The following is a 25108-nucleotide window of genomic DNA, read 5'->3' as shown; positions in this document are numbered from 1 at the left end:
AGACTGCTTCCTTGAGATATGATCTTTAACAAATTAAATGTGATTCTGGGGTGCCTGGGTGGCTCAGTTGGTTAAGCGTCTGACTTTGGCTCAGGTCACGATCTCACGGTTCATGAGTCCAAGCCACACGTCAGGCTCTGTGCTGACAGCTCAGAGCCTGGAGCCTGCTTCGCATTTTGTATCTCCCTGTCTCTCTGCCCCTCCCCTGCTCCCACTCTGTCTCTCTCTGTCTCTCAAAAACAAACGTTCAAAAATTTTTTAATGTGATTCCAAATAATATCCATCGATACCTTTCATTTCTAAGGGTCAAAATGCAAATGTCAATAAATAATAATCTAAGGCAATGAACGAGCAGATAATTCTTAATATCAAAAGAGATGTTTGGAATACTAGATGTGTAACTTCCACCTTTTGCTATTTTTACATGTACACTAATTTATAATATAGTTTCAAATATTGCTAGAGGACACTTTAATGACACTGTTCAAATTGATATTTTCAAAACTATTGATCCAAACATAAAAAAAAAAAAAAGAATCTGTGGTGAGATTCCAGTTAATGTAAGTTATGGTGACCTTAAGGGGAAAAAAGAAGAAACAAAGACATATATTTTCTGTTAAAACATAGAAGTTATTTTTATTTTCTTCAGGAAAACCTCTGTGGGGAGATGTACTCTGAAAGCTGTAAGCTTGGGTTGGGACGACTGGTGAGTTCAATTGGTTAAGCATCTGACTCTTGATTTCTGCTCAGGTCACGATCTCATGGTTCGTGAGTTCGAGCCCCACGTCAGGGTCTGTACTGACAGTGCGGAACCTGCTTGGGATCCTTCCTCTCTCTCTCTCTCTCTCTCTCTCTGCCCCTCCCCTGCCCATACATTCTCTCTCTCTGTCTCAAAATAAATAAGTAAACTTAAACAAATTAAGAAAAAAAAAAAAAAAAAACCAAACCCTGTAAGTCTGGGGACACAATCTCTCCTAGACAGAAAAACTTTGCTAAATGATTCTCAGAGGCGTGCTCCCATTAGCCTTGAGGACAGGACGAGTCACCAGGTTTCCCAGCACCAGGCTAACACTCTCTAGAATAATGTATACTTTTAAACATTTTGATTATTCACGGTGATGGAAGTAATAGGAGAAAGTGGGTAACCTTCTGCCCGTGGAAAATGCTGAGTAGTTGACCACCCTAGATTTGGTGCAATTACTTTGTGGTGCAGCGGAGTCTTAATACATACATATCTCCAGCCCAAGCTTTCAATGTTGGGAAAACGTATTTCATTTCTCTGCCCCAAGCCTCAAGACCCTGTGAATCACACTCAGCGTAATTCCGTCCACCCGACCTCCAACAAACAGAGACATTTAAGATCTTAGTTCATCTTTGGGGGCATTTCATTGACGGTCTTTTGCCTGTGCCTCTATTGAGAAGGACTTTATCCGCTTGTGGGTTTACAGTAGCTTTTTTCACTATTTTCCCATCTGCAAAATTAATTCCGTAATATGAGTATTTCCTGGCAGAAGAGACTTCATTTTTGGAATGGAAGCCGAGTGTCGAGATGAAAGATAAAATAAATAGCCAGCCCGGGTTCTTATGACCATGCTGTATTTAGAAGATATTGGTATTCTCATGCAGTTTTTTTATCGCCATAGCTGGGATTTATGGTACTTAAAGCATTATCTAAATGAGCAGACAAAAAAAAAAAAACAAACAAAAAAAAAACAAATACATAAAGAGCAAGTCTCTTACATGACTCACTGCGAAATATCATAAAACAAATAAATTAATTCAATTGCATGCTCCAAATGACATTTTCAGAGCACTGCTTTTGGTGAATGTCTTTTTGAAAGAATGGTTCCTAGACTCCGTCGGAAGGAGTGCCGTTTGAAAACTATTCCCTGATAATCGTCCCTGATAGGTTGCCAGTGTACAAAATGCTCCGCCTGGAAACGAAGAGTGCCCTCTGCTGTGCTGGGGGTGGCAGGAAGTGTTCTATTGGGGCTACCATTTCCGGAAGAGCGAAAGTGTCTCCGAGCCAATTCTAATCACGGGGAAGGCGGGCACTGGGTGCGGTGGCGGGGGAACCGGCACAGAGATACGGTGACTCCAAGAATGTTCTCCCATTTCGTACCAGCCGGAGCTGAGTTAGCAATGGATCACTCCGGCTGCAAAAAAAAAAAAAAAAAGATGAACACACTATCAGATCAGATGTGTATTCGGGGGTCGTGAACTCCAAAGGGAGAGATTCTGCCAGCACGCCTTACATGCGTCCCCGACAGTGCATTTAAGGAAGAGAACAGTCCTGGAAGGAGAAATGTTTAGGTCAGCAGGCTGAGACCTGAGGAGGGCTCCTGCCCGTTCTCCTGGGGGCAAAGATCTGCCATCCGCCCCTAGAAGGAAAGGGCTCCAGGTGCAAGAAAGGCCCAACCCTGGGCGCTGTGTCCTGGGGGAGCCTTCGGTCGCTGGGGGACGGGGGCGATCTCTCTGCGTCCCCCGAGAGCCACACCACAGGAGGCTGCAGCAAGTAAGGTCACAGCTCTTCGATTCGATTCGTTAGTGTTCCTGGGGCACCTGCATTCTCGGGATGTGGAGATCACTCACAGGCGGGAAGGCTTCGACGGCCTGCTTCTCTCCGAAATCCTCGAGGGGAAGCTGCCCCTTGAAATCGTTAACAGAAAGAGAGACGACGGTGCCGGAATACGAAGTCATTTTTTTCAGCGGGTATCTATTGGGCCTCTGTTATGTGTCTGGCCCTGGTCTGGCTTGGTGACCGTGACAGCGAACAAAACCCGCTTCCTGCAACTTCTCTCTGAGTGGCAGGTGGCCGACAGGAAGTAACCGAAGCCAGCAAACAAAACAGAGTTCCGGGGGGAGGGGGGTGATTGTTGCCATCACCACTGAGCAAGAAATGTGATGCTGTGACCAGGGATCAGGGAAGGACAGGACGGATCAGTATGGGAAGGCTTCTCGGAGGAGGTGATGCTGCATTGAGGCCTGCATGATACGCAGGAGGAGGCCGTGCCCAAATGAAGGGGAACAGCATTCTGTGCAAAGAGAACAGCGAGGGCAAAGCCACCACAGAGGCGGAAGCAGGGCTGACTTGTTTGAGACACAGAAAGGTGGGCAAGCAGCGAGGGGTAAGTGAGGGGGCAGCCCTGGAAAAGCAACGTTGCTCTGCGTGTGCTGGAGAATGCGGAGTTAATCCAAGGCGACTCCAAACTGAAGCAAGGAGGTTGTTTTCTTTTGGGAGGACGGCAGGAACACTGGATGTTCAAAGTCGGGAAGGAAAAGATCTCATTAAACTATGAAAAGATCTGTCTGGCTGTGAAGTGGAAACTGGACTCTAAGGTAGAAAAAAAAAATGGAAGGAGGGACACCGGTTAGAAGCCTCAGTTCCCTGTTACTGCTGTGAAAAGTTAACACAGGCTTAGTGGCTTGAAACAAACGCAAGTTGATTACCTTACTTCTGGAAGCCAAACGTCCCAAATCAGCCTTCCTGGGCTAAAGTCAAGGTGGTGGCAAGACCACCTTCCTTCTGGAGGCTCCAGGGAGAATCCAGCGTTTTCCAGGATGATGGCTCGGCTCATTCCTTGGCTTGTGACCCAGCGCCACATGCCCCTTCTTTTTCCGGCCGCTTCCATGTTCCTGCTGCGGCTTGTCACTCTGATGGCCCGCTTACCTCTCATTAGGACCTTCCTGATCACATCAGGAACGCCCGAGGATCCATCATAATCTCCCCGTCGCAAACCCGTAACTCGGTCAATCTGCAAAGTCCCTCTCGCCTTACAAAGCAGCATCCGCAAGGGTCTTGAAGATCTTACGAGAAGTCTTCCCTTCGCCTTCGGTGGTAGACAAGGCTCCATGTAGGGATCTTTAAGACCCAGCGAGGGTGGTAGCAGCGGACTGAGTGAATGGGAGAGATTTGGGATATATATAGTGTTTGGGGCTGCAGGAATTATTGATGGACTGAACATGCAGGGCTAGGGAAAGAAAAATAAGAAAAATGTGTAATTCAGAGCAGCAGCTCCCAGAAAGGGGGCCCCGGCCCCTCAGACCAACAGAGTCAACACAGTTTTCGGAAGAAAACCCTGAGGTCACTTGACCTTTTCACTCCTCTTTCCTATGAGGTTAGGGCAGGAGTCTCCAGAGGCCATTTGCCCTGAGGGGACAACCTCACCCCCGTGGCCGATGGAAGGCATGCTTCTGCTTTACATGTCTTTAGTTATAATTGTAATGTGGCAAATTCATAACATGGAGAGAGCTGGAGACATAACCTATATATACAAAAGCTCTTGGAAGTACTCAATATTTTTTTTTTAATTTTAATTTTTTAAAATTTATTTGTATTTATTTATTTATTTTTCGATATGAAATTTATTGTCAAATTGGTTTCCATGCAACACCCAGGGCTCCTCCCAACAGGTGCCCTCCTCAATGCCCCTCCCCTCCCCTCCCCTCCCCTCCCTCCCACCCCCCCATCAACCCTCAGTTTGTTCCCAGTTTTTAAGAGTCTCTTATGGTTTGCCTCCCTCCCTCTCAGTATTTTTTTAAGAGCATAAAGAATTCTTGGGGCATCTGGGTGGCTGAGTCAGTTAAGCGTCCAGCTTCAGTCCAGGTCAGGATCTTGCGGTTAATGAATTCAAGCCCCACATCAGGCTCTGCGCGGACAGCTCAGAGCCGGCTTCAGATCCTCTGCCCTGCCCCTCTCTCTCTCTCTCTCTCTCTCTCAAAAATAAGCATTCAAAAAAACAAAAAGAGTATGAAGAACTCTTCAGACCAAGAAGTTTGAAAACTGAGGCATATTCCGGGTGAATGGGAGTAACATCCATGAGAAAAAAAAGAAAGAAAGAAAAGAAACCAGCAGGAAAACAGTTGTGGGAAAGTCAAGAGTTCTGTGAAACATCATTGAGCAGGTACATTATTTACTATCATGCTCTAAATGGGCCTCAGACAAATGAGTTGCCGGATATTAAAATTTGTCATCCCTGTTAACGCAGCCGACAGAAACTCACCTTCCTCTCCTGAGTACACCTAAGCAAAATTGCCTGAGGAAAAAATTAGCCGGTCCCAGCTAAAATATAGTCAGCACTGCGAAATACGCACCTGACTCACGCCGGCTTCCGGGGACAAAACAAGGAATAAGACAAAAGACGGTCAAAAACCCCACACACGGAAAACATAGAGTCTTGGTGGGACCTTGGTGAATAAAGAAGCATTCCTGATACACAAAGAAATGGAATCACAGGGACAGGTTCCCAGAGGTGCACTGTGGGCACGGTGATTTAAACTAGGATCCTCAGGGAGCAGGGGATCAAGTCTCCTTCCAAGAACTCAACGTTCTATGGAACATCTGGGGATGTGGCGCGATACAGAGGAAAAGATTAGCCCGCAGCAAAATCCCTGTGAAAAACATTTCGCGAAAGATAATAAGGAGTTTGGACTTCATCTCCAGATGCGGGAAAGCTGAAGTGTCTTAAGTACGCTGTGATTGATTATCGTCAAATGAATGAATATGTAAAGGGATTTGCAAGCAGCGGAGGAGACGACGTTGGGAACCCCTTAAGGACCAGGACTGGATCTCACTCGGGTTTGAATCAACACAGCCACGTGGATGTCATCGGACCCGCGCCCATCTGCTAGATGTACAGCAAAGCCCATCGCGGAGACCTCAGGTTTACAACAAAGAAAGGCTTTCTTCCAGACGCAGCCAAACAAGGAGACAGGAAGGCAAGCCTCGATGCCGCCTCCCTGGAGAGGAAGAGAACAAGTTTTCTGTGATCACAGGGGCGGAGATTTCATACATATTGATGGAAGGGAGAGAAAACGTGACTGTTCATGAGGAAAGACGAGGCGTGCGCACGGAGCAAACAGACGCAACATCTACCCCATGTTCACTTTGGGGCATAAACTAAACAGAAGGAGGTGAAATTCAGCCCCTGAGGCCAGGAGGTTATCTGGGACAAGAAGTGACTGTGGGCAAGCACCGAGAGCGGGTATAGCCTCCGTGGGGTCTTGGGCTGGGCCTCTGGCAGAAGGAGAGCAAGGCCTTGCTTGTTCCTAGGCGGGAGCCACATCAGAGGATCTGGAGTCCGGGCTTCTGAGGAGACAGCTAGTGGGGTCTTAAAAGACACAGTGGTCGATTAAGGGGAGATGTTTCTCCGAAAATCAAGCTTTAGCACTTTCTGCTGGTTTCAACCTCATTAACCCTATGGGGCACGGTTTCACTGGTACCCAGACTCTGGCCAAAAGGTGGGTCAGACGTGTGTCTAAACGGAAAGAAGATGTGCATGGGTTTTCTTAAATACCTGATACGCCCCGTTTTAGTTTCTAGCTAACGAAGGACGATGTTTCACCGGGGAACGAGAAATAAAAATTAAATCCAATCCTGCTCTACCTTGAACCCTAATCATGCCTAGATAGAGATTTCCTATTTAACCATAGCTATTTCCTTTCCATAAATAAAGCAAACAACCAGACACAAACATAAATGTTTGTAGAAACATGGTAAAATCGATGTTTTTATCAAGCTTCTGGGTTTCATTGTATTTTTCGATACCGGTTTTATGTTGGAGTAATATCTCTGTGCAGGAGCGACGGGTAGAAGCGATCCCTGCATATACGACATGGAAGCCGCAATGTTCTTGGAGGGGGAGGAACCCCCTGTGCGTTCATGCCTGGTGCATAATTACCGGATCTCCACAAGATGAAGGGTTTCTCAGAGCTGCTTTAGTAAAATGCCACGCTAACTCTCCTTTTCTTTTCACGTAAAGGTCAACCACAGCCTGTCTGTTGCTTGGACTGAAATGATCACTGTGCTCCCATGTGCCCGGGGTTCTGAGTTCCCTCCAGAAGGCACCAAAGAATCGTGCGTCTAGGCGTGCTGTTCCTCTAATGTAAGCAATGCAAACCTGTCCTCCATCTGATTTGTAGCGACGATTACCTTTGATGGAAATATCGAGTTGCGCAGGGTAACGTGAAGAGAAATCAAAGTCTGGGTTGAAATTTCCTTGGGTCGTTTTGAAAGACAACTGCGACCAACTGACCGTAGAGGTGAATTCATTAATTTGCACATGCGTGCACTTGTTCCACAAACACTTACCAAGATCCTACTACGAGCAGGAAACGATTGTAGGGAAAGAGAAGTGGGCTGTAAACAAAACAGGTAAGGAATAAAGGAGATAGAAATCAGTGATTGTGTAATGAATTATTTCATTACGTGTAGGGCTAAGGCCATAAAAGAGAAATACACGGTGTCATCGGGGAGCAAAACAGGGGGCCCTGGCCCTTTGAGCCTGAACCCCCCCCCCTTTGAAAGCTGTAAAACCTTCAGAAGCAACCTGACGGTCCACCTGGGTCAGCAGATGCCCTCCTGGCGAAGCTGCCCATCTCTGTGGGCTTCCCACGTTCACTCAAAAATTTCGGTTTTATGACTCATTACTTTGTTAGATTGTGTGCTATTTGAAAGATTATTTTGAAATATTGATCCATCGGGATCCCCCGGGCTGGGTCAGTCAGTGAAGCATCTGACTTCAGCTCAGGTCATGATCTCACGGTTCGCGGGTTCGAGCCTCGCATTGAGCTCTGTGCTGACAGCTCAGAGCCTGGAGCCTGCTTCGGATTCTGTGTCTCCCTCTGCCCCTCCCCCACTCTCTCTCTCTCTTTCTCTCTCAAAAGTAAATAAACATTAAATTTTTTAAAAAACAATATCCATCTGGATTTAAGGGGGTGGACTTGCCCAAATAAAACCTTGACATAGTACCAAAAATAGAAGGCAAGCTCCAGGAAACAAAGGCGGTGTAGGTGGGACAGGATATCACGAGAGGCAGAGCCCAGAGAGAGTAGCCGAATGATGCCTTCCCCAACCTGATGCGCAGGGCCTTACACCTATTTGAGGACTGTGATCTCTTTCACGGAGGTTTTGGGTAGTCTTTGAAGGTTTACGTGCGCACGAAGGACAGAATCAGATTTGTACTGTGGAAAGACCACCCTGGGTGTCGTGTGGAGAATATTTTGGAAAGGGGCAGAAGTGTGGTGGTCGAACCACATAGGAGAGTCTTGCAGTGGACCTGATAGAGCAGGCACCATCTCCTACTAAATGGTGACAATGACATGAAGGGAGTAATAGACTCTGATGATGGTGTGGATATGGACAATTTGTAGGTGTCCTTAATATGTATTATTTATTCTCATAATATATTCTGGAGCTCAGAACGAGCATTTTGTTGTTGGAAACCTTTATATATTTTTTAGAGCTAACACTTCTAATCATTTTTAACAGTCTTCTTTGCTAAGAGTAACTAACATTACTCTGTACTGCTAATTTTAGTGAATTTAAATGTAGCAATGTTCGCGAATTTTAGTGGTTGGATTCCATAAGACTGAGCTTTTACCTTCCCAGAGTCCAGTTAAAATCAAACTCCCAAAGGCAGCAAAAACGAAGAAAGTGTTACATAAAATAATTTTTGCTAACTTAAGAAATTGATACCTTTGAATCTCGTCTTGGCATGCCTTCACATCCGTAGTTCCAACATCAGAAAAACACGATGTTTTCAGCTTGCTTTTTTACACATAAAAAGGATTGTCTGCTATTTCCATTCCTTTGTGTGAGGGCATGTTATTCGAATAATTTAAATTACACTCCACTGTTACCAATATATAAAAAATTAAATCCTAGTAGCAAGGAAAATAGATTTAAACTGTTACATTTTTAAAACAGATTTTGGACTTTTACAGTGGATATTGTATCAAGGTCTCATAATATAAGTGTCATCTATACCTACTGTTCTGTCTCAAAGCCTTTGAAATAATTGAAAAAAAAAAAGATTGTAAACCTGGAAAAAAGAAAGAGTGTAATCAGCAAACTAGAAATTCTGAGTGATATTCAGAGATAGGAAACAGAACAAACAGGCTGGAGAAGAAATGGAAGTTGAAGAACTATAATGCAAAAATCTCCCAGGAAGACACCACAGTAAGGGCCAGGGGACCTAAGTGAAGGGTGACTCAATAAAAAAGCCAGAGGGACAGGGAAGGGAAGCCTTTGGGGGATTATCTGGAGTTTACTTACTTTTAAAACTGCACTGAATTCAGCAGGAGCAGCTGTCTGTAGTTCATGCTTATAAAGAACAGCAGAGAGCACGGTCATTTTCCGGAAATGGACAGCCCACACGGCTTTCCTCACCAAATTGGGTGGTTGGATTGGAAAGCGATTATAGCTTGACAAAGAAATTGACAGAGTGGAGCTTGAAGCATAGTACAACGTTGGTTTGCGAGCAAAATTCGTTTTGGAAACATGCTTGTAATCCAAAGCGCTGGTATACCAAAGCGAGTTTCAAGAACCATTGGCTCGCTTGTGATCATGTGATGTTTGGCATCACGTACTACTCATAATGAAGACATCGCTCGTTTATCAAGTTAAAGTTTATTGCAAATGTTTGCTCATCTTGTGGAACACTAGCAGAACAAGTTACTCGCAATCCAAGGTTTTACGTATTTGTAAATTGCAAAAAAAAAAGCAGAGAGAGAAGAAAGAGAAGAGAGTATACGGCTGCATTTTAATATTTAATTATTCATCCTTAGAGGCGATGACAAACTCCTTTCTAATTTAATAATAAATTAAGCAAAACTGAGCAAGAATGTGGGGTCTCGGTATAGTACAGTCAGTATGCCTGAGGTTATACGCATACCCCCCCCATACACACACAGCAGTGTATGTAATAAACAGAGAACAAAAACACTTTACTAAAAACATGGATTTATGAAAATATATTTATTGTTCTATGTCTCTTATTTATGAATAATTATTATATTAGGCTCAGAAAGTCAAAAAATCATAAGTAACAACATATTCTCTAACCAAAATATCATATTATAATAAAGATCAGAAATTAAGGGGAGGTCTGAGTGGTTCAGTCGGTTAAGCATCCTACTCTTGAGTTCGGCTCAGGTCATGATCTCATGGTTCTTGAGCCATGCCATCAGGGTCCGTGCTGACGGCATGAAGCCTGCTTGAGATTCTCTCTCTCCCTCTCTCTGCCCTCTCCTGCTCATGCTCTCTCTCTCTTTCTCAAAGTAAATACATAAAACTTAAAAAAATAAAAATAATCAAAAATATTTTTAAAAGATTAGAAATTAAAAGGAAAACATACAGCTTGACATTCATTTATTATAATAAAAGGATTGAAAATGATTATGTATTCAAATTAAGAAGATAAAACCGTACTCATTATAATAAACCTAATAGTAGAGTGAAGGAATTAATCTAAAAAATGCAAAACACACTAGTAGCCTTCATTGATGGGCATGCGAACTGGTCTTTTGAAAATAGTCAGCTAAGAAAACAAACCAACCTTAGATACATGCTGTAATGCAGCTATACCAGTTGCATGAATAGACGAAGATGATGGAGAAGTATAAGAAAATACTACACACAACCAAAAAAGTAAATTTGAAAATGTATAAAAGCATAAATTATCAAAAATTATTCAAGAAAAAAATCAGAATCTTAAGCGATAGTAGCACCTGTTATGAACACTTTTGTACACGGAGATCACAAAATATATTATTAAACTGTTACAACAATAGTATGGACTCAAAATACTGATCCGTAACATAGAAAAAATAAGTTCAGAAACAGACACATATATCTATGAGTTTAAATTATATTAAAGGTGACATTTCAAATCCACAGAAGGATGTAGCTCTACAATTAGACCAAAGTAGATGCTTCCTTTTATCATATACAAAATTGAATTCCTGTGGCTTAAAATATATAAATGTTCTTCATATTTATACATGCATCAGAAAAACTGTAAGACTATCTTTGTGGCATTGATATTTGGACATTTAGGTTTGGAAGTCCAGATCTAGATGCAGACATTTTGATTGATTTGGTTAAATATGAATTAAAAAGTAATATATCATGGGAACCAATATAAATAAAAGGTAAGTGAATGACTAGAGAATATATATATATATATATATATATATATATATATATAACATTATATGACTGGGAAATGTTAGTAGCTTCAACGATTAAAGTTACCTAAAATTTAAAAAGGCAAAAATATGGACAGAAATATCCTAAAATAATGAAAGTCCTGTCATTTGAGAAATGCTGATTAAATCGAATATTTTCACCCCTCAAAATTCACAAAATTTATGTTAGCATTGTAACTGTGTTAAAAATGGGCAAAAATAACAGATAATGCAAATACCGATCAAGAAAGATTTTTTTTAAGTTAGGACGTATCTTTTCTACAAAATATTATGGAAAGTTATTAACAATTTTTCTTATTGTAAATACTTTTATGCAAACATTTTAGTGCATCTGGTTTGTTTTTGCTATGAATAATTATCTGCAAGTCAGTTTGGTAGGTCAATGATTATGCACTTATTAAAAATACTAATTCAGGGGCATCGGGGTGGCTCAGTCGGTGAAGCCTCCGACCTCGGCTCAGGTCATTATCTCACAGTTCCCAAGTTCAAGTTCCTCATCAGGCTCTGTGCTGACAGTTCAGAGCCTGGAACCTGCTATGGATTCTACCTCTCTCTCTCAAAAATAAATAATCAGTAATAAAATACCAATTCAATGTGATCATCGTTTTTCAGAAATAAATTTGCTAAATGATATTTCCACCAACTGTGCATTAGAGCATAGCTACATAACATTTTTTATTTTGTCTTATTGACGTCATAATTTATTATGCCCACACTTTCATTTTGAAAATGTAAATCTTATTCAGTTTCAATTGAAACCTTTGTTCATGTATCATTTTGCTTCTCTTGAATTGTTTTCTTATGAGGAACATTCAGGAGTAAAAGTACTGGGTCAAAGATTCAGTACACTGCTTCTCTTGCTATACATTCACCATATTATTTTCCAAAAGTTTTAGGGCACTGTTTTAACCTCAACATTAACAACATTAGTTGTCAATTTTTCTGTTTCCAGATCAGCTTACTTTAAAAAATATATATGTATATGGAATAAATATAATATCTAAAAATTAGAATGTTAGAAAAATAGAAGGAAGAAAGAAAATAATCTTGCTATTTAGAGACAACCACTCTACTGTTTACTTTACATACTTCAAGGTATTTTTGTACGTGGGCATGCGTGTGAATGTTTGTATAATTTTTCCTTAAAAGTGAGGATTGTTCCGTACCGATGAGGGTGGGCTTTTTTGAACACGTAATATATTGTAAATACTTTCACATTTGTAAACACTCTTCTGTATTGACAGCATAATATCTCATTAATATTCTACCTGTTTAAGTGTCACCTATGTTGCTTAACTGATTGTCTATTTCAGAAAATCGTAGCAAATGTTTGTTGTGTGGCATCTTCTTACTGATAACCAAAACCGGAAAGTCTTTACAAAGGAGAAATGAATGAGAAAAATTTAGTGTATCAAATTAGTGATTTATTATGCAGGCAGTGGAGGCATAAATATCAAGATACGCATCACTGAATGAAATATTTATAGTCGAAATTAAACGAAAAACCAACCTAAACTAATTACTGGTGCATTCTGATTTTATCTATTTTAAGCTATGAATGCCTCTGCAATGATAAAACTCTACAGAAATAAAAATACATTGCATAAATATGAAATTTGTGTTTTTATTTGTAAGATTTCTGTTATTTTAGTTTTAAGTACTATTTAGTTTCAGAAATGTTGACAATTATTTCATATTATTCCTTTTTAGGCGTAAACATTGAAGCAGTAAAGTAAAGGGACTTCTTCATGGCCTAAACCAAAGTAGCAAACTTAAGGCAAATATTTGAAAGGTATTGAGGCGCCTTTTTAAAAAATAATCAAACAAATATGAAACTAAAAACACTTCTGCATAGCAGAGGAAACCATCAGCAAGATGAAAAGGCAACTACTGAATGAGAGAAATATTTACAATCCATTTACAATCCATATGTCATTATAATCATACAGGGTTAATATCAAAAATATATAAGGAATTATACCACTTCATAGCAAAGAAAAAACAACCCAAGTCAAAAATGGGCAGAGGATCTGAATAGACATTTTTCCCAAGAAGACATCCGGATGGCCACTAGGTACATGAAAAGATGCTCAACATCACTCATCATCAGGGAAATGCAAAACCAAACCATATGGGATATCCCATATGGGTTATGGGTTATCATATGGTTATCCCATATCTAACCTGTTAGAATGGCTGTCCTCAAAAGACAAGAAATAACAGGTGTTGGCGAGGATGAGGAGAAAAGGGAGCTTTTGTGTGCTGTTGGTCAGGATGTAAACTGGGATAACCACTATGGAAAATAGTACGGGAGTTCCTAGAACTTTTAAGCCTAGAACGAGCGTATATCTAGCAATTTCACCTCTGGGTATTCATCCAAAGAAAATGAATACACTAACTCCAAATGATATACTTACCCCCATGCTCACTGTAGCATTATTGCAATAGTCAAGCCATGGAAACAATCTAAGTGCCCATCAAGGGATAAATTGGTGAAGAAATTGTGGTATTCAATGAGTATTATTCAGCTATAAAAAAAAATCTTGCCATTTGGCAACATTATGCTCAGTGAAGTAAGTCACACAAAGAAAGACAAATACCATATGACCTCACTTACAGGCAGAACAAAGCAACCACAATAACAAACAAGCTCATAGATACCGAGATGTCAGAGGTGGGAGGTGCTGGTGGGCAGATGGGTGAAGGGGCTCAAAAGATACAAACTTCCAGATCTGAAAAAGTCAAGTCATTGGGCTGTAATGTCTACCACGCTGACTATAGTTAATAATACTGTATTACATATTTGAAAGTTGCCAAGAGAGTAGATCTTAAATATCCTCGTCACAAGGAAAAAAAATCACAACTATGTATGCTGACAGACGTTAACTATACTTAGTGTGATGGTCATTTCCTTATATACAAATATGGCATCATTATATTGTATATCTAAAAACCAATATGTTATCTGTCAAAGTATATCTTAACAAAAACAGCAAATAATTGTCTAATGAATGTAGTTGATTCCACTCAAATAAATAGCTTTAAAATTGTTCTCCAATAACATTCCTTTCATTTGTTTTACAAGCCCTATGCTACGTGCTTTGAAATTGCATTATCTTTAGTGTTTATTAAAAACCTTTTCTTAAGGCGATTTTAAGTAAGTATTGTTAGACTCCAGTTTGGTTCTAGAATACTTGAGATGGTGAATACCTGAACTGTACCTTCTCATTAGCTTCAGGCATGACTTTTGCATTCAGAATTTGGGAACCAGGAGCCGTTAGTAATTCAACAAGTGGAGTGGTATTGTATCCATAATCTAAAAGGACAGTCTGAGCATGCTAGAAAGTCCTAAGTCAGAAATCATATTCTTCATCAGAAGCTATTATTGTAGTTCTCAAACCAATACAAAAAAATTCTTTCTATAGCAATTTGTGAAACATAAATATTACATGGCTACAAATATATCTCTCTGATTTATGGCCTCAAATATTATAAGAAATCTTTCCAGGTGGATAATCCAAGTTTTTTTGTTCTTCAGTGGTTTTGAAATCCTTTGGATAAAATAACTTAATTCAGTTTATTAACAGTAGTCGTAGATCAGAGTGAGATATTCACTAATTAAAAAAAAAAATCCCTGTTGTATGACATTCAGACTCACAACCCTAGTAGAATAGCATATACTTTGAGATGGGACACATGCGTGGAAGACAGTTTGAGTCAAAGTAACTTTCTTGGTCCATCTCCTGAAAATTGCTAAGACTTGAAACCAAGTCTGTCCACGTGAAATGTGGAAGTGACTTCTTTATGCTCATCGTCTTCAGGATCAATGGACATCACCTTCAAAGTTCTACTCACCATGGTGGCATTAATTATTATAAGCTGAAATGGATCGACCACGTCAGGAGCTACTTTGCCAACATATCCTAAGTTTTTGCAAGATGGGGTTAAGTAACCGTAAATAATCCTTTGACATTTCAGCTCATTAAAAACTATGACATTTCAGCTCGTGCCTGGGTGGCTCAGTCGGTTAAGTGTCCGACTTCGGCTCAGGTCATGATCTCACAGTTTGTGATTTCGAGCCCCGCGTAGGGCTGTGTGCTGACAGTTCAGAGCCTGGAGCCTGCTTCAGATTCTGTGTCTCCTTCTATCTCTTCCCCGCCCCCTCCCCCAAAGCCCCGCACTTGTGCTCTGTCTCTCAAAAATAAATAAATGTAAAAAAAAAATTAAAAAAAAAACAACTATGTGACATAGTGGACATACAGTGGATTAGTAGCTATGGAATGTTTTAAATTAAATTTAATTATATATTAATAACTTATAAATTTAATTATTAAATTTAAATATTTTAAATGAATATTTTAAAATGCATCCCTAATAATAATGGTGTAAGCCTGACATTTCGGACACATTTAATGAAGAAACATAATCAGTATCAAAATCTGCACCACACGGAGAGTGAAATCAAGGGAACTGACTCCTCACTCAACGCCACGTAAGCTTGAGACAAGCCCACGTTCTTATCTCAGTGGAATGTTCCTGTTCCCCTTCCTAAGTATGTCACACTTAATTTTCTCCGCAGTCAGTTTATTTCCTAACGTGGAAAATGGAAGGTCAGGATTCATTTTTTATTTGACAGAAGACATTATATTTCTTGAAGTCAGGTCTCCATAATTGAAAAACGGAGAACGTCAAAGTGTCAGACTGCAGATTACATTTTTCTCTTTCAAGGGAAAACTCAAAGTTTTTTCATGAGATCTCAGAGTTGGAAGAAACTCGGATATCATTTAATTGGAAAATTTGTGTTTTAAATGTTCTTTGACAATAGCCATTTAGCCTATGCTTAAGTCCTCCAAGGCTGGGTACCAGAAACTCCCAGAACACTTCACTGCACAAAGTAGAGGTGTTATTAGGGCTTTGGAGATTCACCCGGAACTGGAGGGTGGCTGATAGTCTTTAATTAGGATCTCATTCTTACGTAAGAAAATACCTTGATGAGGATTAATTGATAGAGCATGTAGAAAAGCTTTTGCTTCTTTTACAATGTACTAGAAAATAAAATAATAAATAAAATAAATAAAGCACATGGCTCAGCCCCTAGCAGCCACAGATGTGAGATTCCGTGAGTAGGGAACTCAGGTACCATCATCCATTTGGTAGAAAAGACAATAACGCATAAAGAAGCGTCATAGGCTGCAGCCAGTACTGTGAATTTGCTAACGGAATAGATGTTCCTCACCCACCTCCCTTGGGCCCCCTATTATTGAGGCTCCAAAGTCATGCTGGCTCATCATCCTTTGTTAAGGGAAATCCACTCGGGGATTCAGGAATTGCTTTCAACTTTCTAATAAAATAAACTGAACTTCACGAGTCTTTTCTCCTCTTCTTGATTTGATACAGAAACAGTGTGTAGAGATGAGGCATCCATTTTGTGATCACGACATGGGGGGTACAGGGGAGCAGGGAAAGGAACCAAAATGTGAACTCGGACTCTTGATCCTGCCATGACACTAGAAGGAGATGGACATAAAGCCACTGTTTGTAGGTTTTCTGTCACTTCCAGATGCACACGCCCTCTCGGACACATATACCGATAATATGAAATGTTTCTGGTTTGTTAGACTCTGAGAAGGATCATTTGTGTTAATAAAATTAAATATTTGTGGGGTGCCCTATATACAAGCAGTCAAGTCAATGCCTCATGAATACAAGATAGTTTCCCTATTTTTCATTAGTTTATTTAAGTATAATTTATGTGAAGTAAAACGTACAAATCTTATGTTCAGCTTGATGAATATTACATATGCACACATTCATATATGGACTATGTGCATGAATATATAGAATATTTCTATTGCTCTAGAAAGTCTTTTCATACTGTTATGTTGCTTTTCAAAAACCCCTCCCCCTCCAAAGTAATTATTTATATGACTTCCATCAATGACTTTTTAAGAGTTGTTTTTTATTTAATTTTTTTTTTTGAGAGACAGAGAGAGAGATAGAGAAAGAACGTGAGTGGGGAAGAAGCAGAGAGAGGGAGACACAGAATCCGAAGCAGGCTTCAGGCTCTGAGATGTCAGCACAGAGCCCAACGCAGGACTTGAACTCATACACCACGAGATCATAACCTGAACCGAAGTTGGATGCTTAACCGACTGAGCCACCAGGCCTCCCGATGACATTTAAAAAGGTATTTTAGGGGGTCCCTGGGTGACTCAGTCTGTTAAGTGTCCAACTCTTGGTTTTGGCTCAGGTCATGATCTCATGGTTCATGGGTTTGAGCCCTGCATTGGGATTCTCTCCCTCTCTCTCTGCCCCTCTCCCGCTCTCTCTCTCCCTCTCTTTCAAGTTAAATTAATAACTTTAAAAATGTGTTTTAGAATTGCTACACTAGCCAAAATGTCACACACAAGAACAAATCCTACAGCAGCAATACCGTGGACATAAAGAATACATCTTTTTCCTACCTTCCTTTAAAGTTCTAGTTGCCTCCCCAGAATGTTACTCCTTTTTACTGCTCGTTTTTGAGTTTTTCTGGTGGTTTCTTTCATAATGTGATAAACAGCTTTTATTGAATCTTTGCTTGAATTAGCATTCATTGTTTCAAAATACAAACAATGAGTTTACTAACCACATTACTATTTACCCTCTCTTACCAATGTTACTATCACTTCAGTTCTATTCTTGTCTTTAATATTTTAAATACTTTTTAAAAAAATTCATATTTTCCAATATTGATATTAAGGAAGCATCAGTATCCTTAACTTTTGTCTGGTCTTTCCTCCTCCTTTCATTATTCTGTCTTTTATTAGCCATAATTTGCTGTCATGTTGTGAAAGTTAGCATTTAGCATTAGTCTTGAAATTATGGCTAAATCTTATGTTCTGTCCATAGCTTCAATTTGAAATTGAAAACCCAGAAACCAGGATTTATGTAACAATGCTTATGTAAAGTTTTCTGAATTCCAAGAGACATATGTTCGAATTACATTTCATCTCCTATACTGATCACTGAAAAATATTCCTAGCGGAAAAGCCAATTATTTGAATTCATATTTTTATACGTGTGTTGCTTCAATAAACATTTGGTTTCTTTATTTTCCCCTAGAGTGACTAGTTCCCTTTAGTTTTTCTTATCATAGTCGCCTTTCTTATAATCACTTTTTGAGTTATTTCAATCCTTTGAAAATTGTTGGAATTTGTTGAAATTAGCTTTATGGTCTGACATGTAGCCAGTGTTAGAAAGTGTTCTATGTCTACTTGACAAGACTTTGGTATTCTGCATTTTTAGGGTGCAGTCTGCATGCCTATTAGGACATGTTTGTTAAATGCCTTTTACTAACTCTGTATGCTAATTCCACAATTGCTAACACAAATACATTACAAATCTTCACTATTAATCGCGTACTTCTTTTAATTCAGACATTTTACGGCTTTATGTATTTTCAAGTTATATTAGAATCACATAAATTAAGAGCAATTATATGTTCCTAGTAAATTGACCATTATATAATTTTGCAAGATGCCTTTCTATTTGTCACGATGCTTCTTGCTTTCAAGTGTACTTTGAAAGGCAAAATATTCAAAGTAATAGTTTTTGCATCGTGTGTCCGTTATTTTCTACGTTTCTAACTCCAACTTGTCTGTGTCCTTATATTTAAGCCTTATCTCTCTTTTTGTTTGTTTGTTTCACTGCTGAGCCTCGGCAGGAAAATGGATTTATCTCTTAAGGCAGTATGTATGAGTTCTAATTTTGTAAATCTAGGACGACGTTCCTGTCTCTCTTTAGATTCTCTCTTCTCCGTCACACCAGGAGAGCTCTGGCTATCTCAACCTTCTCAAGTGAAGATCATGGCGGAGTTCAAATTTCAGTCAACCGACGAGGAGCTCCATTCAGCTGAAATCAGTAATGTGATGATGCCAGAACCTCTTGTATGTGGGCCCATATTGATGGATTCAGCCCTATCTGGTGTTATAGTCTTCCCCTCCCGGCATAATCGTTGTGGAATTTGAATGTCTTTCTTGGGTCATGCTAATGGCCAATATCTTCTTAAGTCATCTGTGCTGGAGACATTTTCCCAGGACTTTTAGACACAGAGGATGTGCCCCTGCTTCTGTCAAGCTGCCCAGGGGGGGTGCTAGGAGAAGATGCCACGAGAAGAGGCCAGGCGTTGCTGGCTTCCCAGTGCTAGGGAAAGCTCCCCACATCTCGCAGAAGCCTGACAAGAGGAGTGGCCAGAACCAGAAAGAGAAAAGCCCTCTTTCCTGCCTTGAACCTGCAGCACATCTCCTGAAAAAGCTTAATATCTGTAAGCCGGCAAATAAAAGATCATGAGAGAATTCAGTTCTGGTTTTGCAAAGCAGGCAACGAGGAATGCATTTGGAGTTGAGAGCTATTAAATTGATCATTGTCCCAACTAAGGAGAAGAACGATTCATAGAAAAAGTTAGACATTAAAGATAACATAAAGGTAAGATTGAAGGGGCCCACTGAATAAGCAGAGTAAAAACAAGCAAAGAAGCTCCTCAAATTCACATGCACACACATACACGCACACATGTGCACACCCACACATGCACACACATGTGCACACACAGGCATGTGCAACCCCCCCACACACATACACGCATGTGCACACCCACACATGCATGTGCACAAACACGTGCACACACGTGTGCATGAACACACGAACACACAAACACACACGTGCCCACACATGCACACACACATACATTTACAGGGTAACATGCCTGGACACACCATATTAAAAACTTTTAAGCAGCTGGGACTTTTTAAATACTTTAAAATCCCCAAAGATAAAATTAGAGATTACCTATCAATAAGTCAGACTGCCATCAGACTTCTTGTTCTTGAGAATGGATATAAATATAGAGTAGAGAAATATCTTTACATGTACAAGAAAATAACACTGCATCTGGGGTCTTATCTATGTCGAACTCTCATTCAATTGGGATAGTGATACAACATTTTCGGACATGTAAGAATAAAGAAATTTTGTTTTCCATTGATTCTTTAAGAAAATATCTCTGGAGAAAATAAATGAACCAGGAAGAATAAAGGAAGCACCAGTGATGGGGAAGAAAAGAATAAAACAAATTATTAAATCTAAAACTTGATGGGCATTAAAGAGGGCACTTGTTGGAAAGAGCTCTGGGTGTTATATGTGAAAAATGAATCAGTGGGTTCTGCTCCTGAAACCATTAACTTGAATCTAAATAAATTAATTTAAAAATATCTAAAAGTTGAAAGTTAAAATTAATAAATTATAATCTTGACCATGTGGATCATCTTAGAAGAGGTAAGAAAGGCCCTAAAAAAGTGAAAATATGGTAAGTAATATCTATTGATTAACTCTAGATAATGCTAGAAATTCAAAATTTTTAGCAAATGCTAAAGTTTTTGGAGTAACCACCAAAAAAATTCAAGTAAATTGTAAAATCATAAATATTTAGCAAAAATTTAGACCATAGGAAGCTTGACAATTCCAACAAATATCAGATATGGGAAGAAAAGTAAACAACCACAAAGCACGATAAATAGAACACGTGAAAACATACGGCAGGAATAACTACAAAAATGTAAGTAATAACAACAAATGTGCATAGATTAAAGTCATTTGTTAAAGACAGATTCCCAGAAAATCTTCTCAAATGAAGCACACCAGAATCTCAGTGACACAAAAATCTGTAAGTAAAGGAATGTAAAAAGACTGTAGGAAAATGCTATCAGATTAACGACAGTAAAAAACAATAAAATATAATTCAAAGGGAAAACTGTTTCAAGATGAGGGAAATTTACTTTGCTGAAAGGAACAATTCTTCAAGATTATTTATTTAACAGTCACGAATTTTATGTATGTGAAGCACAGATTTGATCAACGTAAAACAAAAACTGTTAGAGATCAAGTATAAAACAAATTTTTTAGTCACGATATAAATTTAGAGCACAGGTCTTTCAGAAATTAGCAGACCACGCAAAGGAAGAAGACAAATACAGAAGACATGAATGTTATAATTGAGAAACTTAGTTATATAAATAGTTGTAAGGATACAGATAAAGGAATAGAAATATCTATATGGCTATTATTTTGTAATATATTACATAAAAATGTTTTACTCTTTTTAAAATCTTCTCTTGTTATGACAGGCACAAAAAATTTAAAATCTGAGATCTCAACCACCTGCAAGTGCCAAGTTCTTGACTTCACTGCAAGAAAGAATCAAGGACAAGTCAGAGTCAAGTAGAACAGAAGGAGCTTTATTGCGAAGGGAGAGTGCACTTAGAAGATGTGAGAGCAGGTAAACTGCGCCCACTGGGGTTGGGGTTTCTAACTTTAACTGACAATTGTCAACAAAGGGGTGGAATGTTCCTTACTGGAGCCAGGGATTCCACGGAGGCAGGGCTATGCCCTTTTTCTTCTGTAGGTCAGAGGGTTCCTATCCTGACACCGCTAGGGGGAGGCATTAGGAGGCGAACCTAGTATAATGAGGGAGTAATGTGAACTTTGGCCTACTTTGTCAGCCATCTTGGGCCTATCTGGTTTGATCCCTTTGGTGTGGTTTTGCTTGACCCTTTTTCTTCCTTAGGTCAGGGGGTTCCTATCATGGCACCCCTAGGGGGAGACTTTAGGAGGCTAACCTAGTATGATGAGGGAGTAATGTGAACTTTGGCCTACTTTGTCAGCCATCTTGGGCCTATCTGGTTTGATCCCTTTGGTGTGGTTTTGCTTTGGAGTGCCGCCAGGACCCGCCTCCCCCAACATCCTCTTTGCTGGCCTCCAGGCGTCCTGTTAGGGGCTAACTGCCTCCTCTGACGCAGGGTTATTGCATTGCTATCAAGTAATCCGATTTTATGGCCTAATTTAAGCAAGGGAATTGCCTTAGGAAGAATTCTCCCCTAAATTGTTGATGTTTTTTAACACACACAAAAACAAGTGCGTAGCATGAATATTTTTCCTAATCAGTTTACAACTAAGTTACAGATGGCCTTAACATGATACGTTAATGAAACAGTAAGTAGCTGAAATCGTCCATGTGCAATCAGTTATGACTTTTTCCAGGTGGAAATGTTTCCGCACGTGTGATAGGACAGACCCTCCTGAGAAACAGCATGGCAGCTGGGCTTCCTTCGGAAACGGAAGGCTGAACGTTTGCACACGGATTCCTGGAATGTGCTTAGTATTTCAAATTGGTGGCTTAAATCCGCGGGAATAGAAGGGTCTAGCGGGGCTAGTGGGAAAGCAAGCACACATCCCCATCTGTCACCTCGGAGAGCCTCCTCCCCCCTTCCCACGGCCCCGCCTCTTTCCTCAGGACGCCCGCTCAGCTCTCACGCCCCGCTCAGTCGCCAATGAACCGTCACCACCTGCTCCGGAAATGGTTTGAGATTTCCGGCTTTGGCAGCAACTGATGTAAACACGCTACAACCACGCGTTGTTCGCAAGTCCGGTCCTTGCTCGGAGGCACCGAGATGCTGGGAGCGGCGGTGTTGGCCTCCACTCCACTGTACCAGCTCAGCGCTAAATTTGTCCTGAGAGTAAGCGCTGGGCAAGTTGGTGTCCTACTTGCATTTTAAGTCCTTGTTCTCGATATGACCCGTATGGTTTCTGAGCCCACGCAAATATGCATGGTGATACTACGTTGAAAATACGATCAAGTGTTGTCATAACACATTAAGACAGATCACATTATCTGAGTAATCAGCAAAGTACAAATGGTTTGCAATGCGTATCTTCTTGTGCGTGTCCCTAGACTGCAAAAAGCCCTATTTCAGAGCCCCTTTAAAATTTTGTGCAAAGCTGGCCTTCCTTTTTCTGAGTTTTCTCATATTTGCTACACAATAAAAAACTCATCTTTTCACCTGTGTGATCTTAATATCCTGCGTCCACTTCAAATAGGCCTATTAATCTACTAACCTATGCACCTTATCTTCCGTGCGTACATTTAAGAAAAAAAAAAGCAAAATCATTTTTCACGGTGTGATATCGCAAGCAGCTATGGCATGCTGGGAAGATACTGAAGTTGTCTCTGCCTCAGGAGTCTGGGCTTTCTATAAAGCATCGCCTCTGGCAGGGAGAGGGAAAAGTGGCCACATGAACGGCCAGATGCATCACTCCATCTTGAAATGTATGGGGCTCCGGTGACATCATGGGCAGACCTCCTTATCATAGACTATAACAGCCCTTATTAGAGCTGCTGCTTATCCAGTGCTTTCTGTGAGCCAGGATTTGCGCAAAACCCTTTACACACGATCTGTATCTCATTTGATCTGAAGGTAGGTGGAAAGCCCATTTTATAGTCGGGACCCTTGAAACAGAATGAGGTTGATGCATTTACCCGGAAGCACGCCAGTGTCAGCCGTGGACTGAGATTCAGACCTTTTCTGTTAATCTCTACATTATATTCCCCGTTAAATAAGAACAAATAACTTCAGCTATGTAAATGGTAGCGAAGACGCCATAATTTGCAGACTGAAATTCCAGAATTGATTACCTCTAAAGTGGGGGTGTGGGTTCCTGGGACAGGAATAGTGCAAGAGTGACGTCCCCATGACGCTTAAGGGAACAAACAGCACACGGGTGACATGGCTGAGGTCAACTTCCATTGTCTTCTCGTGGTCCCTCCTGGTTAAGAGACTGCCAGTCTGTCTCGTAGAATCGTGACGGGCGTAGCTCTCCATCAGTCATACCGCCTGTCCCATTTTGAAAACGTGGCCCTCTTTTCAACTGCCTCCTTGGTCACACGTGCTGATGGCGTACATGATTCCAATTTCATATGCACGTACGTATGTTTCTATCTCTAGTTTAACGGTTTATTAAAATGTAGGTAATCCGTGGGACGTCGAGTAAATTCTGTTCTAATTATGTTGACAGTTTCCATTTTAAGTATCATTACAAAGACACAGGTGAACTAGGTGAACCCGATTCATTGTCAGCGTCCCGGCGCTAGAGGGCATGTTAACAGAGCATCTAGTCTAAGATTCCTGCACTGTTTGAACTCATAATCTGCATTTCACTGTACTAATGTACATTTTCCCTCAGGATTCACTACCGGGGATTGAAAAGCCACGACGATACATGCGCATGCACAGATCAGGGGAACTTTCAGGTGTGGGAAAGTCTTGTTGGGAAGATAAACAGTGAATCACAGTCACGTCTCTGCTTTTGTTTTGATAAAAATACAGCTTTTCTCCCAATGTTTAGCCATGACGTGCGTGATCAATAACGTCCTCTTCACATTAGTAAGATAAAATATCTTTTTAAAATAGTGAAATAGTCTTGGGACACCTGGGTAGCTGAATCAGTTAAGCATCCGATTTCGGCTCAGGTCATGATCTCACGGCTTGTGGGTTCAAGCCCCGCACCGGCCTCTGTACTGACAGCTAGGAGCCTAGAGCCTGCTTCGGATTCTGTGTCTCCCTCTCTCTCTGCCCCTCCCCCTGCTCTCACTGTGTCTCTCTTTCTCTCTCAAAAATAAGCATTAAAAAAATTAAAAATAAAAATAAATAAAATAAAATAAAATAAAATAGTTAAGTAGTGTCTTATGAAAGCATGCAAATGAAAAGGCCTCACACATTCTGTGCATTAAAAGGAAGGGGTAAATGCTGAGAATTCATGAGGATTCCATGGGCATATCACTGGAGTTCATGCAGAAGATTTTTAAGCGTGAAAAAAATGGAATGAATTACATAAGTGTTATGGATCCTGGAAAGCTTCAAGATGTAAAGCATGGAATAACCAAAAAAAAACAACAACAAAAAAACCCCATTTTTGTTGTGGAATGGTGGCCATAATTGGCATGTATACCCCCTCAATGGGAAACACTGATCATTGTCAGAGGTCAGCTGAACAAGTGAATGGAAAAGGAGATGATTTGGTCAAAGAAGTGTATTTCAAGCAAATCTAGGGTGTGTGAAGAAATTTTAGAACCGTGCAAAAACGGATAACTTGAAGACGGTTTATAATGAATTTGCAGCCATCTCCCTCAGCAAATTGCAGTGATCTCGTGACAAATGGTTTTGCTGCACAGCAAAATTTTAATCTGGATGGAATTGGGCCTTTTCGTAAACAGGTACACTCCAGTACAGTCTTGTCAAGACACAGA

This window comes from Prionailurus bengalensis, chromosome B2 (assembly GCF_016509475.1).
Source record: "Prionailurus bengalensis isolate Pbe53 chromosome B2, Fcat_Pben_1.1_paternal_pri, whole genome shotgun sequence".
Lineage (NCBI taxonomy): Eukaryota > Metazoa > Chordata > Mammalia > Carnivora > Felidae > Prionailurus > Prionailurus bengalensis.
Note: the sequence above shows the minus strand (reverse complement) of the source record.